Genomic DNA, 21,109 nt, shown 5'->3' on the forward strand with positions numbered 1-21,109 from the left:
ACCAGATCAAAAATCAATCTTCCCGTAAGGGAATTTCGAAATTCAGTGGGAAGAAACCACTGTTGCATATCATAACGCTGTGTTTGGCGTTGATTATATATCGTTCAAAGTGTCTAAACTGAGAAAAAGATTCTTTTTTATTTAACAACATTTTCTTGTCTTGTTCAATACATTGAGAACGATGCTGTTAATATTTAATTCATTTTTAATTTTAGAAACGCGTTAAATATATGTTTAGCGTATACTTGAACGCACTGATTGTTTCTGGCAGGTTATTGCAAAATCTGCTGACGGGTACAAAGGCTGACAGTGAATTACAGCCGTTTCCTGCCCTACCCTGAAGTTGTGTAAAAGCTTGAAGTTGCAACAGTGTTAGCAGCGTGACGTGCTTCGCCGGGCGTGTGACCGGGGCTTTCCGCTCTGACGTGCGGAAACCAACTCCCATATTTGGGCAAAAGCGGAACGGCGTGACGTCAGAGAGGCTGGCTTTCCGGGAACCCCCCTCGTAGGTGTGCTGATCCTGAGCAGCTGGGAGTTTCCAGCCTGGCATTTCAAATGCGTACGATCCTCAAAAGAATATAGACCATTTTCTTTTTAAAAAGCAACAACAACAACAAAAAAAATTCCCTCCGATTTGCAAGTAGGTCTATTTTTACAGACACAAAAAAAACAAATGCTACTTGGGGCTGAAAATAATTTAATCCAAAACGAGGAAAAGCTCAGTAGGTCTGACAGCATCTGTGAAGGAAAAAAAAGTTAACGTTTCTGGTCCGGTGACCCTTCCTCAGAACTGTTTTATTTTTCCTTCACAGATGGTGCCAGACCTGCTGAGCTTTTCCAGCAACTTTGTTTTTGTTCCTGTTTACAGCACCCGCAGTTCTTTCGGTTTTTGTTAAAAATCTAAAACAAGCCTTACAGCAAAACAATTCGTCCCGTTTCCCAGCAGTACTGATATATGATTTCCAGTTTCTGTTACAGTTGAAAAAAAAACTCCCTTAAAACAACACAAGTTTGGATAGGACATTTAAAGGCCTTAAATAATAGAAGAAAACAGAAACTGCTCGAGAAACTCTGCAGTTCTGGCAGCTCCGAGGAATGAGAAGAAAAGCCAGGCCTGCCAAATTTCTCTTGCACTCTCTGTTTATACCTCCCTTTGGCTGAAGCTGAAAAGCTCTCTGACAGAATAGAGGTTGCTTCAGTCTGAAAGTAATCAAACCAGTTTTAAAAAACCATTTGAGATGTGATAAGGTATTAATCCTAGTAAAATGCCTAGAACATTTTTTTCTTGTTGTACTTACCTGGCGAGTGATAATGACCCTGGGCTAATAATCCACAGATTGACCCTAGGCTAATACTTTCATGGACATGAGTTTAAATCAGCAATGGCAGATTGTTAACAAATCTAGTATGTAATGTCGACAGCTATTATCATACATCACCAGAATCCGTTAGGGTCCACTACTGCTGTCCTTTCGCGAAGAGAAGCTATCATGATTTAAAATCAACATGTGGATGTCTCTGAACTGTCCGTTCAGTTCCAGGTCGACTGGGGACAGGCAACAATTGTCTGTAATTCCCAGGTCCTTTGAAAGAATAAAGAAGATTAAATAATAAGATAATTAGTGATGTAGAAAATGTCAGAAATTCATAACAAGCCTGATAGAAATCTGTGAAGAGAAAGTTCAATGAGTATTTCCAGTTTTGACTGTATTTGGTTAGGCAAGATTTTTTTTGTTTGAGGGTAACTTAAAGAAATGACCTCATTTCTATCGTGATGATGTCAGGGGTGAGTGACACAGCTCTGAGATTTGAGGTGATTCGTGTCTGTTTGTAAACACTTGCAGGAAATATTCCTTTGTGAAGTTGGTGTATTTTTTAAAAGTCTTTGGGATGTCTCAGGCCTTGCATATTATGTGTATTGAACAGCATGTTTGTATTCACAGTATTTGCTTTCAGACACATCAGCATGGTGCTGCTTTATTCTACATCCAACCTTATGAAATAATCATCTCAGGCCAATTGGCCTAGCTCAGAAGTAGAAATGGAAAGGCTACTTTGAGTATTCTAAGAAACTTTTCTGTTTTTCTCCCTGCTTTCTGGAAGATGTTGATTCATAGTTGGATTATGCCCATGCTCTTGAAGTTCAGTGTTCTAACAATTCTGTCTTTGGCACATCCCTGAAATCCTTAGCCCCATTATTGGTTTTCAAACCTGTCTAGGCCCTAAGTTCTGAAGTGTTATTTTACTCATTCACAGGATGTGGGCTTCATTGGCTGAGCCAGCATTTACTGCCCATCCCTAATGGCCCCTGAGAAGGTGCTGATGAGCTGCCATTTGGGTGAGCTGCTGCAGTCCTTGAGGTGCTATGAGGGAAGGAGTTCCAGGATTTCGCAGTGAAGGAATAGCAATGTAATTCCAAGTCAGGGTAGTCTGTGGTATGCAGGGGAACTTGCAGGTGTTGCTGCCCTAGTCCTTCTGAGTGGGAAAAGGTGGAAAGGAGGAATCTAGATGTTCCTTCTAAACATTTCTCCCTTCCCTCTCTTACTTTTAACACACTTCTTAAAAGTTTGCTCTTTCTCTAAATTGGTCTGCTGTGATGCCTGCTTCTTTTGCTTGGTAACAATATTTATTTCATAACGCTCCTTTGATGTGCCTGGAGATGTTTTACCATGTTTAAGGCGCTACATAAATTTTAGTTTTTGTTGTATGTGTCTCGACTGACTTTGTGGAAATCCCACAGCCACGCCTATGATACAGACATTCAAAAACACAATTTCTAACAAGCCATGGAGAGCAACCAAGTGCAATTGTACCTGTCCTTTGCCTTGGAATATTGTGAGGTTTTGTAGTACCAGTATCACAAAAAACGGAACTGGCTATTATTGTTTTCTCTAGAATAAAAAGGTATTTAACTGGAAACTCAAAGGGAGCAAGAACTGCAGATGCTGGAGTCAGAGACAACACGGCAGAAGGAACACAGCAAGCCCCAAACATCAAGTTTCCTGCTCCTCTGATGCTACCTGGCCTGCTGTGTTCCTCCAGCTCTACACTGCATTGTCTCTTAACTGGAAACGTTTCCTTCTATCTCCACAGATGCTACCAGACCTGCTAAATATTTCCAGTATTTTTCAGTTTTTCTTCAACATTTTCACTACTTGCAGTATTCTGCTTTTATTTAATGCTTAATTCACAGCTACGTCTCTTCCAGAAATGTCCAACTGGAGGTAAGAGGATTTCTGTTGGTCTCTTTTCACCATGTTCACCTGCTTTTCTTTCATTTCCCTCGTCGCGTTTGACCACTACCAAAGAGCTAGTAGGAACTGCCAAGAGAGATAATCGGAACTGGAGATGCTGGAGAATCTGAGACAACAAGGTGTAGAGCTGGATGAACACAGCAGGCCAAGCAGCACCAGAGGAGCAGGAAAGTTGACGTTTCGGGTCTCGACCCGATTTTGGTCCAGCTCCACACCTTGTTATCTCGGATTGACCGTGTCTCTGACAACTGCCACAGCCGTCTTTCACAGCTATACCTACTTCCTCAAGGACATCCTGCGGCGCTGATTTATCAAACATGGATTTTAGCTGAAATTCCGCCCAGCACATTTCAAATCCATCCATGATTACAATTAGCTCCGAGATACTCAACATCCCTTGAACTGTATCAGAGATAATGGGAACTGCAGATGCTGGAGATTCCAAGATAATAAAATGTGAGGCTGGATGAACACAGCAGGCCAAGCAGCATCTCAGGAGCACAAAAGCTGACGTTTCGGGCCTAGACCCTTCATCAGAGGCTCTGATGAAGGGTCTAGGCCCAAAACGTCAGCTTTTGTGCTCCTGAGATGCTGCTTGGCCTGCTGTGTTCATCCAGCCTCACATTTTATTATCCCTTGAACTGTAGTTCCCGCTGCATCCTGAGATCTCCGCAGCTCCCTGCGCCACCACATGTCCACTCTCTGTTACGACTGACAGGAATTGTGGCAGCTTAATGATAGATTTAACACAGGAGCTGGAGGAACACAGCGGGTCAGGCAGCATCAGAGGAGCAGGAGGGCTGACGTTCCGGGTCGGGACCCTTCTTTAGAAATCTTGTAGCAGCCAATCTATGAACACCACGCACCCAAACAGTAACGTGATATGACCCTGATAACCTAGAAGAAGCAGTCCTGACAATGATACTGCTGGACCTGCTGAGCCTCTTCTCCCCCCATCAACTTCTGTTTTTGTTTCAGACTTTCAGCATTTCTTTATGTTGTTTCAGAATTTTGAAGCCCTACCTCCATCTTCTCCACGGTTGCAATGGTGTCAGTTTGACTCCTTTCAGACCAGCTAAAGTCAGATTCAATCAGAACTTTAAAAAGGAAGCTAGATGGTTACCTCGAGTGAACAATTCAATGGGCCGCGGGGAGTGTGGGAACAGGTGAGAAGCTGTTCCAGAGACCGAATGCAGACATGATGGGCCAAACAGCCTCCTTATGCGCTTTAATCATTCACCGCTTCTAAGTCATTACCGACTGAGAATCAGTCCTTAGATTTCCTGATTTCCCTGCTGCTTCACCGGGTACTTGGCCAGTGCTAAATGGAAAGAGGTAATGTCAATATTTAACCTTCATTTACTCAGAAGAAATAGGAAACATTCTCTAGAGTTCAAAGGCTCCTGCGGGTCTTTTACAAAGAGTTTCAAACCCTAAGTCCAATTATATCAGTTCAGTTGCAGCCACATGCAGGCTGAATGAGTGTATCTCAGTGGGACCTGTCTGTTCCTAGTCCAGGCTGGGGAGCAACTATCGAAGGACACTCCCCATTATTGTTTCAATGGGCCCCGATGGAGAATGTGAGGGGCCCAATTTTAACTCTGTGCAAATTCACAGGTTTGGAGTGAGTTCAAATTGGGCCCTGCGTAGGACCAGACCTCTGGCAAAGTGGAAACATTTTCAGAGGGGACGCCCTCTGCAGCCAAATAGCCTGCCAGCCATTGAGTCAAGACTTTCTGTCTCTGCAATAAGCAGTCCACAATGTTTCATCCTTTTGTTTTAATCGATCCTGAAGATGGGAGCATGAAGAAGAACACACCCTTGACCTTAATGTTTAGGCTCATTTATCAAAGGATGTTCTCCTGGGTGAGGTTTGCACTTGTAGGCCCATGTGGTGGAAAGACCACAGCTTCTGAAGGGGGGAAATCATGGTGAGCCAAGCAATTTTGCTGCACATACAATCAGTTTCAGTCACTGTAACTATGAAGGTGTTAATTATTGGTCTGTGAGACGGCTCAAAAGGAAGCCAATCAGCCCTCCAAGTCAATACTCCCCAGGGAGAAATCCAATTAGTTCCAATCCTTTGTTCAACCCCCGCAGCCTTCAGGCTTACTTATATTTAAACCATTGATTGTCCCTGCTTCTACCACCCCCATGGGCAGAGAGTTTCAGGGCATTGTTGTTCGCTGCATCTAAACAATAGGTCTCCTTCCCCTTGCCCAGATCTTAAATCTATGTCTCCCTCATCATTGTCTACCTTATCTAAGTCTGTCATTGTTATCTAAGGTCCTTTAAGAAATAATGGCTTACATGGGACAAGAAAAGTCCCCCAGCATTGGTATAACCAGAAAAATGCCTTGCAATAAGATTGTGTAGGTGCTGCAAGCCTGTTGCGTTTGTTTCCCAGCAGTGTAACACAATAACTGGATTGCAGAATGGGTCATAACGTACCTTTTCGAAGAAACACTAATTATTTGATCAGAAAATAACAAACTCTTCTAAAATGATTTATTTGTATAAGAAAGGGATTTTCATTTGTTTAATGTGTTTAGGATATTGTCTCGTATTCTTTGCTGTATATTTTTGTGTAGAGATCTTTTTCAAAGTTTGTTTTCCTTGTAGTATTCTTTCCTCTCCCTGCAACAACGCTGTCGGTTTCTTGCATATTATTCCATGTGGACTGGCAACTCTCAGGGACTTCTGGTGTTTTAAATGCAAACATATACCATTGGTTGGGGAGCCAGTTAGCTCAATGGCTGACCTGATGGTCAGATTAATACTGGTGTCATTAGATATTGACATTTTAGTACAGTGTCAATCCCTGCTCCAACTGAGGCACAGTTAGAAACTGCCTCTTTGTCCAACATGTAAACAATTGTGGAACTTTCTGGAGAATAACTGTAAAGGACCTGCCTTCAGGCAGAGAAGTGTTGAAGGAGATATCAGAACAGAAACTGCTTTAGAAACTCAGCAGGTCTGACAGCATCAGTGGAGAGAAAGCAGAGTTAACATTTTGAGTCTAGCGACCCTTTTACAGGACACAGGAGAAGGTACTGTTAACTTCCATAGTCTAAAGTCCCTAGATGTTAGAAGACCATGGAACCATTGGGAAAATACCAAGATCGTAAGATCATTGAAGCCCCTCACATTTCCAATTCATACCTCACCACAGTCTATATATCATTGAGACATATCCAAAATCTATAGGAATATTGTGACCTCTCTAGGATCTGTTGGGTCACTGACTTCACCGGGGCACACAGAATCCTAAAGAGCCCACCAGTTTGCATAAGGTCATTCAAACCCCTCGAAGCGCTAAAGGATCGATGAGGCTGCTTTTCCCCTCCCAGAAGATTCAATGGTTTGAGTGGGATGTGGAGTGCATATGTTAACAGGCTGGTTGGGCTATAAAGTCTTTTCCTATCTGTCAGTGATTACACTCAAATTTGCATTGTGGGCGATATAGAAATCAAAGTAAGCACTTTATGGCCTCTTAATCTTAATGACGATGTACTTGACTCTGATAAAGTATCCAGATACGATCAGCAATATTTAATTTTACCTTTCGTGGTAATTCATGCAGCGACCTATCAGTTGACAGACCTGACAGTAAAGTGACAGTGGGCATGAGAGATGATCTAAAGACAAATGTAGCATGACCCATGAATCCTGGGAGTAGGTTGCTGCAAGATTGTTGATGCTGACTGGTTTCAGTTTCCTGGCAAGTTTGTAAGGCAACAACTGACGACGAGCTGTTTCTCTGAAAAGAGCGTGTGGTCGTGAAAATTCCCTGCACTTTTGCCTAGTGAGAACAATTTTTCTTGTTTGTGTGTATTACTATACTAAGCACTAGTCATGTGATTTGCAAAATAATTAGCATCATCAGCATCAACAGATTTTAAAAGATACTGTATTCTGTGTTTGAGAATTGCCCCGTGAGGTCGTGTCAATTCATAAAAATATACTGATAACTTTCAGCAATGCAATGCCCTGTTACAGCCTGAACAAAGTCACTACAATTGCTGCACTTGCAAATAACTGCCAATTGCATTACAACCGGTGAAAAACTCAAGCTTAAAATAATGACCTTACAGTCATAGAGTCATGGAGACATACAGCATGGAAATAGACCCTTCAGTCCAACTAGTTCATACCTGCTGGATATCCTAAATAAATCTAGTCCCATCTGCCAGCATTTGGCCTGTGCCCCTCCAAACTCTTCCTATTCATATATTCATTTAAATGTTGTAATTGTATCGGCCTCCATCTCTTCCTCCGGCAGCTCAGTCCATACACCCATAACCTCTGTGTGAAAAAGTTGCCCCTTAGGTCCCTTTTATATCTTTCCCCTCTCACCTTAAATCTATGCCCCTCTAGTTTTGGACTTCCTCAACCTGGGGTAATGACTTTGCTTATTTACTCTATCCATGTCCCTCATGATATTATAAACCACTATATGGTCATCCCTCAGCCTCTGACGCTCCAGGGAAAATAGCCCCAGCCTATTCAGCCTCTTCCTATAGCTCAAACCCTCCAACCCCGGCAGCGTCCTCGTAAATCTTTTCTGAAACCTTTCAAGTTTCACATTTTTCCTACAGGAGGGAGACCAGAATTGCATGCAGTACTCCAAAAGTGGCCGAACCAATGTCTCGTACAGCTGCACAATGACCTCCCAACTCCCTTACTCAATGCACTGACCAATAAAGGCAAGCATACCACAAACACCTTCTTCATTATCCTGTCGACCTGTGACTCTACTTTCAAGGAACTATGAACCTGCACTCCAAGGTCTCTTTGTTCAGCAACACTCCTCACAACCTTACCATGTTAAACTTTCCTTAATACAACAGTTTGATATTGGTCAGGTGTTTGAGTTTCCCGGTTCTAGAATGCGCACTTGCTGGCTACTCACCCTGTTTCCTGAACAGAACAACTTGTATTTATATAGTGGTGTTTCACAAAATAAACATCACTAGGTGATTCACAGGAGCATTATCAAGCACAAATTTTGACTTGTGGAGGTGTTTGCAGCAGGTGTGTAAAAGATTGGGCAGAGACTTAGGATTTAATGAACATTCTTTTGAGGTACAGAGCAGATTTAGGAAGGGAATTTCAGAACTTCAGATAGCAGAAGTTAGGGCAAATAATGGTGGAAATCAAAGCTGTAGATGAGCCCAGAATGGAAGTAGTACAGAGATCTTGGACAGTTGTGGAAGGCTACAGATACGGGGATAGTGAGAATATGGTGTCTTCACTAATGCTTCTGAGTTGCTCCTCATCTTTTCTCATCCCCGTCCTGGGCACTTCTTTCTCTATATTCTTTCATGGGGTGTCCCATCCCAAACTGTGGAAGTGCCAGTGCTGGACTGTGCTGCTTTGAGGAAAAGGAGCAGCACTTTGAAAGCTTGTGAATTCAAATAAACCTGTTTGGCTATAACCTGGTGTCGTGTGACTTCTGACTTTGTCCATCCTAAATTGCCTTTGAACTGAGTGGCTTGCTACGCTATTTGAGAGGACAATAAAGAATCAACCACACTGCTGTGTGTCTGATGTGATATGTAGACCATGCCAAGTAAGGATGACAGAATTCCATCCATAAAAGGCAAGGATGAACCGGATATAGTCACCATTATATTCTGGATTTATTAACTAAATTTAAATTCTGCCAGCAGCCATGATTGGATGTGAATCTGTGTCAATAGACAATAGACAATAGACAATAGGTGCAGGAGTAGGCCATGTGGCCCTTCGAGCCAGCACCACCATTCATTATGATCACGGCTGATCATCCACAATCAGTATCCTGTTCCTGCCTTATCCCCATAACCCTTGATTCCACTATCTTTAAGAGCTCTATCTATCTCTTTCTTGAAACTATCCAGAGACTTGGCCTCCACTGCCTTCTGGGGCAGAAACATATAAAATAATCAGAGGGTTAGATAGGGTGGATAGGGAGAGCCTTTTTCCTAGGATGGGGACGGCGAGAACGAGGGGGCATAGCTTTAAATTGAGGGGTGAAAGGTATAGGACAGATGTCAGAGGTAGTTTCTTTACTCAGAGAGTAGCAAGGGAATGGAACGCTTTGCCTGCAACGGTAGTAGATTCGCCAACTTTAGGTACATTTAAGTCGTCATTGGACAAGCATATGGACGTACATGGAATAGTGTAGGTTAGATGGGCTTGAGATCAGTATGACAGGTCGGCACAACATCGAGGGCCGAAGGGCCTGTACTGCGCTGTAATGTTCTATGTTCTATGTTCTATATATCCACCACTCTCTGGGTGAAGAAGTTTCTCTTCAACTCTGTTCTAAATGGCCTACCCCTTATTTTTAAACTGTGTCCTTTGGTTCTGGACTCCCCCATCAGCGGAAACATGCTTCCTGCCTCCAGAGTGACCAATCCTTTAATTATCTTATACGTCTCAATCAGATTCCCTCTCATCCTCCTAAACTCAAGTGTATACAAGATAATAAAGTGTGAAGCTGGATGAATACAGCAGGCCAAGCAGCATCTCAGGAGCACAAAAGCTGACATTTCGGGCCTAGACCCTTCATCAGAGAGTCTGATGAAGGGTCTAGGCCCGAAACGTCAGCTTTTGTGCTCCTGAGATGCTGCTTGGCCTGCTGTGTTCATCCAGCTTCACACTTTACTATCTTGGATTCTCCAGCATCTGCAGTTCCCATTATCTCTGATACAATCAAGTGTATACAAGCCCAGTTGCTCCAATCTTTCAACATATGATAGTCCCGCCATTCCGGGAATTGACCTCATGAACCTACGCTGCATTCCCTCAATAGCAAGAATGTCCTTCCTCAAATTTGGAGACCAAAACTGCACACAATACTCCAGGTACAGTCTCATCAGGGCCCTGTACAGCTGCAGAAGGACCTCTTTGCTCCTATACTCAATTCCTCTTGTTATGAAGGCCAGCATGCTATTAGCTTTCTTCACTGCCTGCTGTACCTGCATGCTTGCTTTCATTGACTGATGTACAAGAACACCTAGATCTCATTGTGCTTCCCCTTTACCTAACTTGACTCCATTTAGATAGTAATCTGCCTTCCTGTTCTTGCCACCAAAGTGGATAACCACACATTTATCCACATTAAACTGCATCTGCAATGCAGCCGTCCACTCACCTAGCCTGTCCAAGTCACCCTGTATTCTCATAACATCCTCCGCACATTTCACACTGCCACCCAGCTTTGTGTCATCAGCAAATTTGCTAATATTACTTTTAATGCCTTCATCTATATCATTAATGTATATTGTAAACAGCTGCGGTCCCAGCACCAAACCTTGTGGTACCCCACTGGTTACCACCTGCCATTCTGAAAGGGACCTGTTTATCACTACTCTTTGCTTCCTGTCAGCCAGCCAATTTTCAATCCAAGTCAGTATTTTGCCCCCAATACCATGTGCCCTGATTTTGTTCACCAATCTCCTATGCGGGACTTTATCAAAGGCTTTCTGAAAGTCCAGGTACACTACATCCACTGGCTCTCCCTTATCAATCTTCATAGATACATCCTCAAAAATTTCCAGAAGATTAGTCAAGCACGATTTCCCCTTCGTAAATCCATGCTGACTCTGACCTATCCTGTTACTGCTATCCAAATGATTCGTAATTTCATCTTTTATAATTGACTCCAGCATCTTCCCCATCACCGATGTCAGGCTAACGGTCTATAATTCCCTGTTTTCTCTCTCCCTCCTTTCTTGAAAAGTGGGACAACATTTGCCACCCTCCAAGCCTCAGGAACTGATCCTGAATCTATAGAACATTGGAAGATAATTACCAATGCGTCCACGATTTCTAGATCCACCTCCTTAAGTACCCTGGGATGCAGACCATCAGGTCCTGGGGACTTATCAGACTTCAGACCTAACAGTCTATCCAACACCATTTCCTGCCTAATATAAATACCCTTCAGTTCGTCCATTACCCTCGGTCCTTCAGCCACTATAACATCTGGGAGATTGCTTGTGTCTTCCCTGAAGACAGATCCAAAGTACCTATTCAACTCTTCTGCCATTTCCTTGTTCCCCATAATAAATTCACCCGTTTCTGTCTTCAAGGGCCCAATTTTAGTCTTAATGATTTTTTTATTTTCACATACCTAAAAAAGCTTTTACTATCCTCCTTTATATTTTTGGCCAGTGTGCCTTCATACCTCATTTTTTTTCCACGTTTTGCCTTTTTAGTTATCCTCTGTCACTCTTTAAAACTTTCACAGTCCTCCAGCTTCCCACTCATCTTTGCTGTGTTATATTTCTTCTTTTTTATCCTTATACAGTCCTTAACCTCCCTCATCAGCCATGGCCGCTCCTGCCTCCCCTTAGGATCTTTCTTCCTCTTTGGAATGAACTGATCCTGCACCTTCTGCATTATATCCAGAAATACCTGCCATTGTTGTTCCACTGCCATCCCTGCTGGGGTATTGAACCATTGAACTTTGGCCAGCTCCTCCCTCATAGCTCCATAGTTCCCTTTGTTCAACTGCAATACTGACACTTTCAATTCTCCCTTCTCTCTCTCAAACTGCAGATTAAATCTTACCATATTATGGTCACTACCTCCTAATGGCTCCTTTACTTTGAGATCCCTGATCAAATCCGGTTCGTTGCACAACACCAGATCCAGAATTGCCTCCTCCCTGGTAGGGTCCAGTACCAGCTGTTCCAAGAATCCATCTCAGAGGCACTCTACAAACTCCCTTTCTTGGGGTCCAGTACCATCCTGATTCTCCCAGTCTACCCGCATGTTGAAATCTCCCATAACAACTCTCATGATACCTTTGTGACAGGCCAATTTCAACTCTTGATTCAACCTGCACCCTACCTCCTGACTACTGTTTGGGGGCCTGTAGATAACTCCCATTATGGTCTTTCTACCCTTAGAATTCCTCAGCTTTATCCATACTGATTCTACATCTCCTGATTCTATGTCCCCCCTCGCAAGGGACTGAATATCATTCCTCAACAACAGGGCTACCCCACCCCCTCTGCCCATCAGTCTGTCCTTTCGATAGCACGTATAGCCTTGAATATTCATTTCCCAGGCCCTGTCCACTTGAAGCCACGTCTCAGTTATCCCCACAACATCGTACCTGCCAATTTCCAACTGAGCCTCAAGCTCATCCACCTTATTTCTTATACTTCGTGCATTTATATCTGATATTTTTAATTTGTTACTCCTCTCACCCTTCCAATCAATCCCTGTTTCACCTGACCATTCTGTATGAACCCTCCTTGAGTTTTCTGCTCGGTTGATTCTGTTGTCTTTCTCAACTTCTCTTATTTTCACTTTCCCTTTAACTTTCTTCTTACATTTCCAGTTTGTCCCCTTCCCCCCTACTACTTAGTTTAAACACACCTGTGTTGCAGTGGCAAACCTGCCCACCAGAATGCTGGTCCCCCACCTATTAAGGTGCAGCCCATCCCCCTTGTATAATTTATCCTTAACCGCAAATCTTACCCCAGTGATCCAAGAATTTAAATCCTTGCTTTCTGCACAAGTTCCTCAGGCACACATTCAAGTCCATTATCTCCCTGTTCCTGCCCTCTCCAGCCCGAGGAACTGGAAGCAAACCAAAGATTACCACCCTGGAAGTCCTGCTTTTCAGTCTTCCTCCGAGTTCCTAAGAGCATCAGTCTGTGCCTGTGAATTGCTGAACCTGTGACAGTATCACTGTACCATATCCTTAAACACTGTTCACCCCCTCCCATGTTCCTAAGGTTGAACATTCAAGTGAAGTCTCAACATCTCGTCTATGTGATAGAAGGAGATTGGTAATATTAGCTTTGCAGTGATTGTCGAAAATGTTAAGAAATGATGCAAAATATGTACAGCTACTTACTTATTAATACAAGGTGTAGAGCTGGATGAACACGGCAGGCCAGGCAGCATCAGAGGAGCAGGACAGCCTGACTTTTCCGGTCTGGACCCTTTTTCAGAAATGGGGGAGGGGAAGGGGACTCTGAAATAAATAGAGAGAAGGGGAAGCGAAGATAGAGGGTGGATAAAGAAGCAGATAGTTGGAGAGAAGACGGACAGGTAAAGGAGGTGGGAATGGAGCCAGTAAAGGTGTTAGCAGGGAGTTGAGATGGGGGTTGGTCAGTGAGGAGGGACAGGCGGGTAGGTGGGACAGATGACGGACAGGTTGAGGAGGTAGAGATAAGGTTAGTAGGTAGGAGGTAGGGGTGGGTTTGGTCAGTGAGGTGGGAGGAGTGGATAGTTGGGAAAAAAGAAGGACAGGTCAAGGAGGCGGGGACAAGCTGGGCTGGTCTTGGGATGAGGTCGGGGGTGGGAAGATTTTGAAACTTGTGAAGTCCACATTGAGACCATTGGGCTGCATGGTTCCCAAGCGAAATATGAGGTGCATCCCTGGCTCCATCCCCGCCTCCTTGGCCTGTGCGTCTTCTCTCCACCTATCTGCTCCTCTATCCACCTTCCATCAACGCCTCTCCCTCTCTCTATTTATTTCAGTGTCCCCTTCCCCTCCCCCATTTCTGAATAAGGGTCCAGACCCGAAACGTCAGCTTTCCTGCTCCTCTGATGCTGCCTGGCCTGCTGTGTTCATCCAGCTCTACACCTTGTTATCTCAGACTCCAGCATCGGCAGTTCCTACTATCTCTTATTTATTAATACATATGGTTATGGCACTTAGAAAACAAAATCTATTATAGCTGACAGCAAATAGAAGCCTTGCATTAAGAAATAAACAATCATGTAGTGGTTACATTTCATGTGTCATGTTGCAGGTGTGACACTTCAAACATCACACTTCATGTGTTAACTGCAAATGTCACATGTCAGACGTCATACTTTAGAGGCCACAATATGTTACCAATTGAAAGTGATCTTTTCAAAAAAAGGTGTAAAACAGAAAGCCAGTCATTTCCTGCTTTTCTTTTTGACCTTGTACGGGAGCCAGGGATTTACAGACAGCCGGGCTACAAAGAGACAATTATGCTGAAACTGAGGGTTAATCTGCTCACCGCAATTAAATCTTGTGACATTGAATAAACAGGTCTGATGCAAACAGGTTCACATCAGCACAAATTAGTATAGTTTTGGCTATATGGTATAGAGCTCCGCCCCTGTAAACCGGTGGAACCAGTAAAACCAGAATTCAAAGTTAGCAGTATGAATGGAGACTATTAACCTACTGTAATATAAAACAAAGAACTGGGAATGTTGGAGATTTGAAACAAAAACAGTAATTGCTGGTGAAACTCAGCAGGTCTGGCAGCATCTGCATGAAGAAAGCAGAGATGGTGTGGCGAGTCCAATGTCTTTATTGACATATTGAGAAGTCACACGACACCTGGTTATAGTCCAACAGACTCGTTTGAAATCACGAGCTTTTGGGGTGACGCTGCTTTAAAAAGAGTAGCACTTCAAATGCTTGTGATTTCAAATATGCCTGCTGGCCTATAACCTGGTGTCATGTGACATACGTCTGACCACCCCAGTCCAATACTGGCATCTCCACGTCATGTCTATTAACCTCTGGATTGTCATGACAACTCATCTGGTTCAATAATGTCCATTCATTGCCAGGTCAGGTCCACATATGATTGCATATGTGGCAAGCAAGCCACTCAGTTGTACTTCAGAAGAGGACTCATTAACACCTTCTCAAGGGCAATTAAGGATGGGCCCAAAAATATGAGTGAAAGAAAATCTACCTAGAGCAGTGCCAAGGTTGATCCTCCTGTACTGTAACTGGACATCCAGCCCTGCTTTTTTTTAACTTCAGAAAGAGCTCTGAATTTCTGGCAGGTGGTTCCAAACATGGCTTCTTCAAAAAGGTGGAATAAACTTTAAACCTAACTGGTCACTCACAGGACAAGGCAAACCACGCTCCCTTTTCCATTGGCAGTAGGTAATACATTCTGTGATTGAAATATTAGCAGCACTGCCAACCATCTGACAACTCCTACGAAAGGGTAAGCTTTTAAACATGAGGGTAGTAAACCAGGTGCAAAATATGCAGCATGCTTGGTGGGTAGCATGCCATATAAGAAGGATACGGGTAAATAGGGTACCAGGTTAGCAAGTTTTGAGAAGATTTGTAGCTCAGGTTGAGGTTCTGGATGTGAGTTTGCTCACTGAGCTGGAAGGTTAGTTTTCAGACGTTTCATCACCATTCTAGGTAACACCATCAGTGAGCCTCCGACGAAGCGCTGGTGTTATGTCCCGCTTTCTATTTATCTGGTTAGGTTTCCTTGGGTTGATGATGTCATTTCCTGTTCTTTTTCTCAGGGGATGGTAGATTGGCTCCAAGTCAATGTGTTTGTTGATGGAATTCCGGTTGGAATGCCATGCTTCTAAGAATGCTCGACAAGCCAAACAGAGACATGCACGAGAATTCTTAGAAGCATGGCATTCCAACCAGAATTCCGCAAGAACACCTCCGCTCAGTTCGCAACAAACAACTGCACCTCCCAGTCGCAAACCATTTCCACTCCCCCTCCCATTCTCTAGATGACATGTCCATCATGGGCCTCCTGCACTGCCACAATGATGCCACCCGAAGGTTGCAGGAACAGCAACTCATATTCCGCCTGGGAACCCTGCAGCCTAATGGTATCAATGTGGACTTCACCAGTTTCAAAATCTCCCCTTCCCCTACTGCATCCCTAAACCAGCCCAGTTCGTCCCCTCCCCCTACTGCACCACACAACCAGCCCAGCTCTTCCCCCCCACCCACTGCATCCCAAAACCAGTCCAACCTGTCTCTGCCTCCCTAACCGGTTCTTCCTCTCACCCATCCCTTCCTCCCACCCCAAGCCGCACCCCCATCTACCTACTAACCTCATCCCACCTCCTTGACCTGTCCGTCTTCCCTGGACTGACCTATCCCGTCCCTACCTCCCCACCTATACTCTCTCCACCTATCTTCTTTCCTCTCCATCTTCGGTCCGCCTCCCCCTCTCTCCCTATTTATTCCAGTTCCCTCTCCCCATCCCCCTCTCTGATGAAGGGTCTAGGCCCGAAACGTCAGCTTTTGTGCTCCTGAGATGCTGCTTGGCCTGCTGTGTTCATCCAGCCTCACATTTTATTATCTTGGAATTCTCCAGCATCTGCAGTTCCCATTATCTCTAACTTTTCTAACTGTTAACTGAACTGCAGCTGAACCCTGAGCATTAAATGGATACTTTCCAAGGGTTGCAGGCACAAGGGAATTGCCCATCAGAATCTTCAATTCACCGGGAAATTCTCTGATAGTCCATACCACTTGCAGAGCCCTGACACATAATACCGACCTATAGTCAAAACTAGCTATCTGGCTGTTGGAAAATCAACTTTTCATTAAATGGGAAAGACAGTCATGTAGTGATATTATCACTAGACTAGTAAATAGGAAGCCTTTGTTAATCCTCTGTGGACATAGGTCCAATCCTACTGTGACAATTGGTGGAATTTGAATTCAATCAATATATATGGTATTACAAGCTACACCATGAAATGACCATGGATTGTTTTTTTGAAAAGAGATCTCATTCATTAATGTCCTCTTAGGGAAGGAAATGCTGGCAAATGGGACTAGATTAATTTAGGATATCTGGTCTGCATGGACAAGTTGGACCGAAGGGTCTGTTAGCGTGCTGTACATCTCTACAACTCTATGACTCTATGAAATCTGCCATCCTTACCTGGTCTGACCTGCATGTGACTCCCGGTCCACAGTGTGATTGACTCTTAACTGCCCTCTGAAGTGGCCTAGCAAGCTGTCCAGCTCAAGGACAATTGGAAACTGGTACAAATGCTGAGCTTGCTAGTGATGCCCACATCCTTTCAGTGAATAAAGATAAAAATATTTGCTTAGTTAAATAATTGTTTGGTTTTAACATGAGAAATTTATTCAATTTTTGTCTAGATTATTAGAGGTTCTCACAATTTAGAAATAGTGCAATTGGTGTTTCTCTTTCATTTGTGTGGTCAAATGATCAGTGTGAAGGTTTCAACTGTTTGCAACTTATATCAATGAATTGGATGAAGGGACTGATGTATGGTAGCTAAATTTGCTGATTACACCAAGATAAGTAGGGAAGTAAGTTTTCTTACTCGGAGAAATATTACTGCAGCTGTATGGGGCATTGGTGAGATCACATCTGAAGTGCTGTGCACAGTTTTGGTGTCCTTATTTTTGAAAAAAAAAGAGCATTAGAGAAAATTCAGACAAGGTTCATTCGACTCATTCCTTGGATGAGGGGTTATCTTATGAATGATTGGATCTATACCTTTTGGGGTTTATAAAAATGGCAGGTATTCTTGTTTTAACACACAAGAGGGGACTTGATAGGATGACTACTCAGAGGATACTCTCTCTTGTAAAAACAAGAGATCTCACTTTTATGTTGGAGATGAGGATAATTGTTTTCTCTCAGAGTGTAGTTAGTCAGTGGAATTCTCTTCCTTTGACAGTCGTGGAGATAAGTCCTTGAATTTATTCAGCAGTGCACCAGATAAACTTTTGATGGATGAGGGGTGTGAAGGTCTATTGGGGCAGACAGAAAAGTGGAGTTGAGACCACAACTAGATCACCCATTATATTTATCGAATGTTGGAGATTGCTAAAAGGACTGAATAAACTATTCCTGCTGCTAAGTGCTAGACCTACTGCTGGAGGACCAATCACCGATTGTGACTGGTACTTTATTATAGTGATATCGATCAAAGAAAGACATTGAATGTTAAAGAGAACTTCAGTTTATCATTTCCAATTTCCATTTCTCTTTTACAGATCACCTGAAATGGGCATTTTAACATCTCATTTAAAATGCAGCATCTTCAATGGCACTTCCTTCTTGCCACAGTTGCTGTGCCCAATTGGGTTACACGCTCAAGTCTCCACAGTAGGACTGGAACCCACAACCTCTCTGACTCAGAGGCGAGAGTGCCACCCACTAAACCACGGCTGACACTTATACTGTGTTGTGTATCGAGTTGACATTTACAAATAAATGGTGCAGGAGTGGGAAGCACAAGTAAACACTTGCTTCAAAACTGAAAGGTTCCCATTAATGGGCGTGATAGAAAATTCATGTGAGCATTTTTCAGTTGCATGACGTACATCTTCAACAAAGGAGGGGGAAGAGGTGAATAGGGGCTAAGATGGGACCTCTGTGTGCATTCCCCTTCCTTCCTAGGGGCAATACATGTCCCCCCAAAACAGAACAGAAATATTCATCATTGCCAATAAGCACTCTGCTTGATGTACCTTTTCGTACTTGCAAAAAATTACTCATAAATTATAAGTATGTACAAAGATCCAAAACAGTTCTGTACAGACTTTGCAAAAAAAAATTACTTTTCTCAAGCTTCCAAACAAAGGCATTTTCTATTTTCTTTCTCAGGAATAATCTTAGAGCTTAACAGACCCCTGTTATATGTAGAGGTGCTTGTGTTGGACTGGGGTGAACAAAGTTAGAAGTTGCAACACCAGGTTACAGTCCAACAGGTGTATTTAAAATCACAAGCTCTTGGAGCACTGCTCCTTCATCAGGTGAACTGACTTTGGTCATATGACTTCTGACTTTATATTTTGGCAGAAAAACCTTGAATGGTATTCTTGCCCAGTTTGCTTAGACTAACATTTCTAAACCTGCTTGATGTGTGTCTGTTTGTGTGTGTGTGTGTGTGTTGGAGGCGGGGAGGGTAACCATTTCGGGATGGGCTATCCTTTAAACAAGAGTGCGCATGAGACTGAAGGCAAGCCTCTGGTCAGTGCCCAGTTTGTGGGTCAAGCCACAGTGGAACCTGCAATTCCTCCGCCTCCGCCGCATCTGCTCCCACGATAAGACATTCCACTCCTGCACATCCCAGATGTCCAAGTTCTTTAAGGACCGCAACTTTCCCCCCACAGTGATCGAGAACGCCCTTGACCGCGTCTCCCGTATTTCCCGCAACACATCCCTCACACCCCGCCCCCGCCACAACCGCCCTAAGAGGATCCCCCTCGTTCTCACACACCACCCTACCAACCTCCGGATACAACGCATCATCCTCCGACACTTCCGCCATTTACAATCCGACCCCACCATCCAAGACATTTTTCCATCCCCTCCCCTGTCTGCTTTCCGGAGAGACCACTCTCTCCGTGACTCCCTTGTTCGCTCCACACTGCCCTCCAACCCCACCACACCCGGCACCTTCCCCTGCAACCGCAGGAAATGCTACACTTGTCCCCACACCTCCTCCCTCACCCCTATCCCAGGCCCCAAGATGACATTCCACATTAAGCAGAGGTTCACCTGCACATCTGCCAATGTGGTATACTGCATCTACTGTACCCGGTGCGGCTTCCTCTACATTGGGGAAACCAAGCGGAGGCTTGGGGACCGCTTTGCAGAACACCTCCGCTCAGTTCGCAACAAACAACTGCACCTCCCAGTCGCAAACCTTTTCCACTCCCCCTCCCATTCTTTAGATGACATGTCCATCATGGGCCTCCTGCAGTGCCACAATGATGCCACCCGAAGGTTGCAGGAACAGCAACTCATATTCCGCCTGGGAACCCTGCAGCCATATGGTATCAATGTGGACTTCACCAGTTTCAAAATCTCCCCTTCCCCTACTGCATCCCTAAACCAGCCTAGTTCGTCCCCTCCCCCCACTGCACCACACAACCAGCCCAGCTCTTCCCCCCCACCCACTGCATCCCAAAACCAGTCCAACCTGTCTCTGCCTCCCTAACCGGTTCTTCCTCTCACCCATCCCTTCCTCCCACCCCAAGCCGCACCCCCAGCTACCTACTAACCTCATCCCACCTCCCTGACCTGTCCGTCTTCCCTGGACTGACCTATCCCCTCCCTACCTCCCCACCTATACTCTCTCCACCTATCTTCTTTCCTCTCCATCTTCGGTCCGCCTCCCCCTCTCTCCCTATTTATTCCAGTTCCCTCTCCCCATCCCCCTCTCTGATGAAGGGTCTAGGCCCGAAACGTCAGCTTTTGTGCTCCTGAGATGCTGCTTGGCCTGCTGTGTTCATCCAGCCTCACATTTTATTATCATGGAACCTGCAAGTGATGGGCCATTTGTTGGAAATACAGGCTGAACAGTTTGACAATTAACAAAAAAACAAACAAATTATTGCCTGCGATACCCGGGACTGGTTATTATGAATGTTTATTATTACGCTTGGCGGCTTGGGGCGAATTTATCATGAGGTGCGGCTCAGTTGAGGGGCGGGGGGGGGACAGCTATGTTTGCGTTAGAAAACCCACCGAGTTTCCGCGTCTTACACACACGTCGTCATTAACATTAGTCACTGTTCAAGAGAGGCGATTTGAAGAGGCCGCGGGGTGGTCGACACGTCCGTCCTCCTCCCATTCTCCGGCCCACTCTGCCTTGAGCACATTTCACAGCAGCTCTGCTCCTCCCACTGAGCATGTTGGCGTTCGCAGTGACGTTCGTGCCTGTTCCCAAGCGCGTCTGATCTGAAGGTTCGCAGCCTCTCGCCTCGTCCCGATGTGCGTCAAAGTGAGCGATGGAGGAGGCGTTTCAATGAATTAATCGATTCCATTTCAACTCTCCGCTCCACTTCTCCGTTGGTACCGCCAGAACCTCAGACAAAAAAAACAGGACACACTCAATTCCATCAATGTCTTCCTCGTAATCTGTACGGCACTTTCACAGATCGTATAGAAATGTCCCATTTGACATTTCAGAACCAGGAGCAGGAATAGGCCATTCAGCCCCTCGCTAATTTAATATCATCAAGGCTGACCTCATCCCGACCGCAATTCCCCTTTGCTGCCCACTCCCCGGAACCCTTCAACCCATTACTAATTTGAAAGAACTGTCTACCTCCTCAAATTTACTCAAAAGTCCAGGCATCT

The 21,109-nt window shown here is 44.4% G+C and overlaps 1 long non-coding RNA gene across 1 annotated transcript; it reads right to left on the reverse strand.

Moving 5' to 3' along the window:
* Window positions 1-1,213: 1,213 nt before the first annotated feature.
* LOC132206347 (uncharacterized) lies at window positions 1,214-20,886 on the reverse strand. Its single transcript, XR_009442984.1, has 3 exons — window positions 20,495-20,886; window positions 16,922-17,060; window positions 1,214-1,583 (listed from the first exon to the last, which is right to left on the reverse strand). It is a non-coding gene; the product is annotated as an uncharacterized LOC132206347 (long non-coding RNA).
* Between the last annotated feature and the right edge of the window lie 223 nt (window positions 20,887-21,109).

Source organism: Stegostoma tigrinum, chromosome 35, assembly GCF_030684315.1.
Source record: "Stegostoma tigrinum isolate sSteTig4 chromosome 35, sSteTig4.hap1, whole genome shotgun sequence".
Classification (NCBI taxonomy): domain Eukaryota; kingdom Metazoa; phylum Chordata; class Chondrichthyes; order Orectolobiformes; family Stegostomatidae; genus Stegostoma; species Stegostoma tigrinum.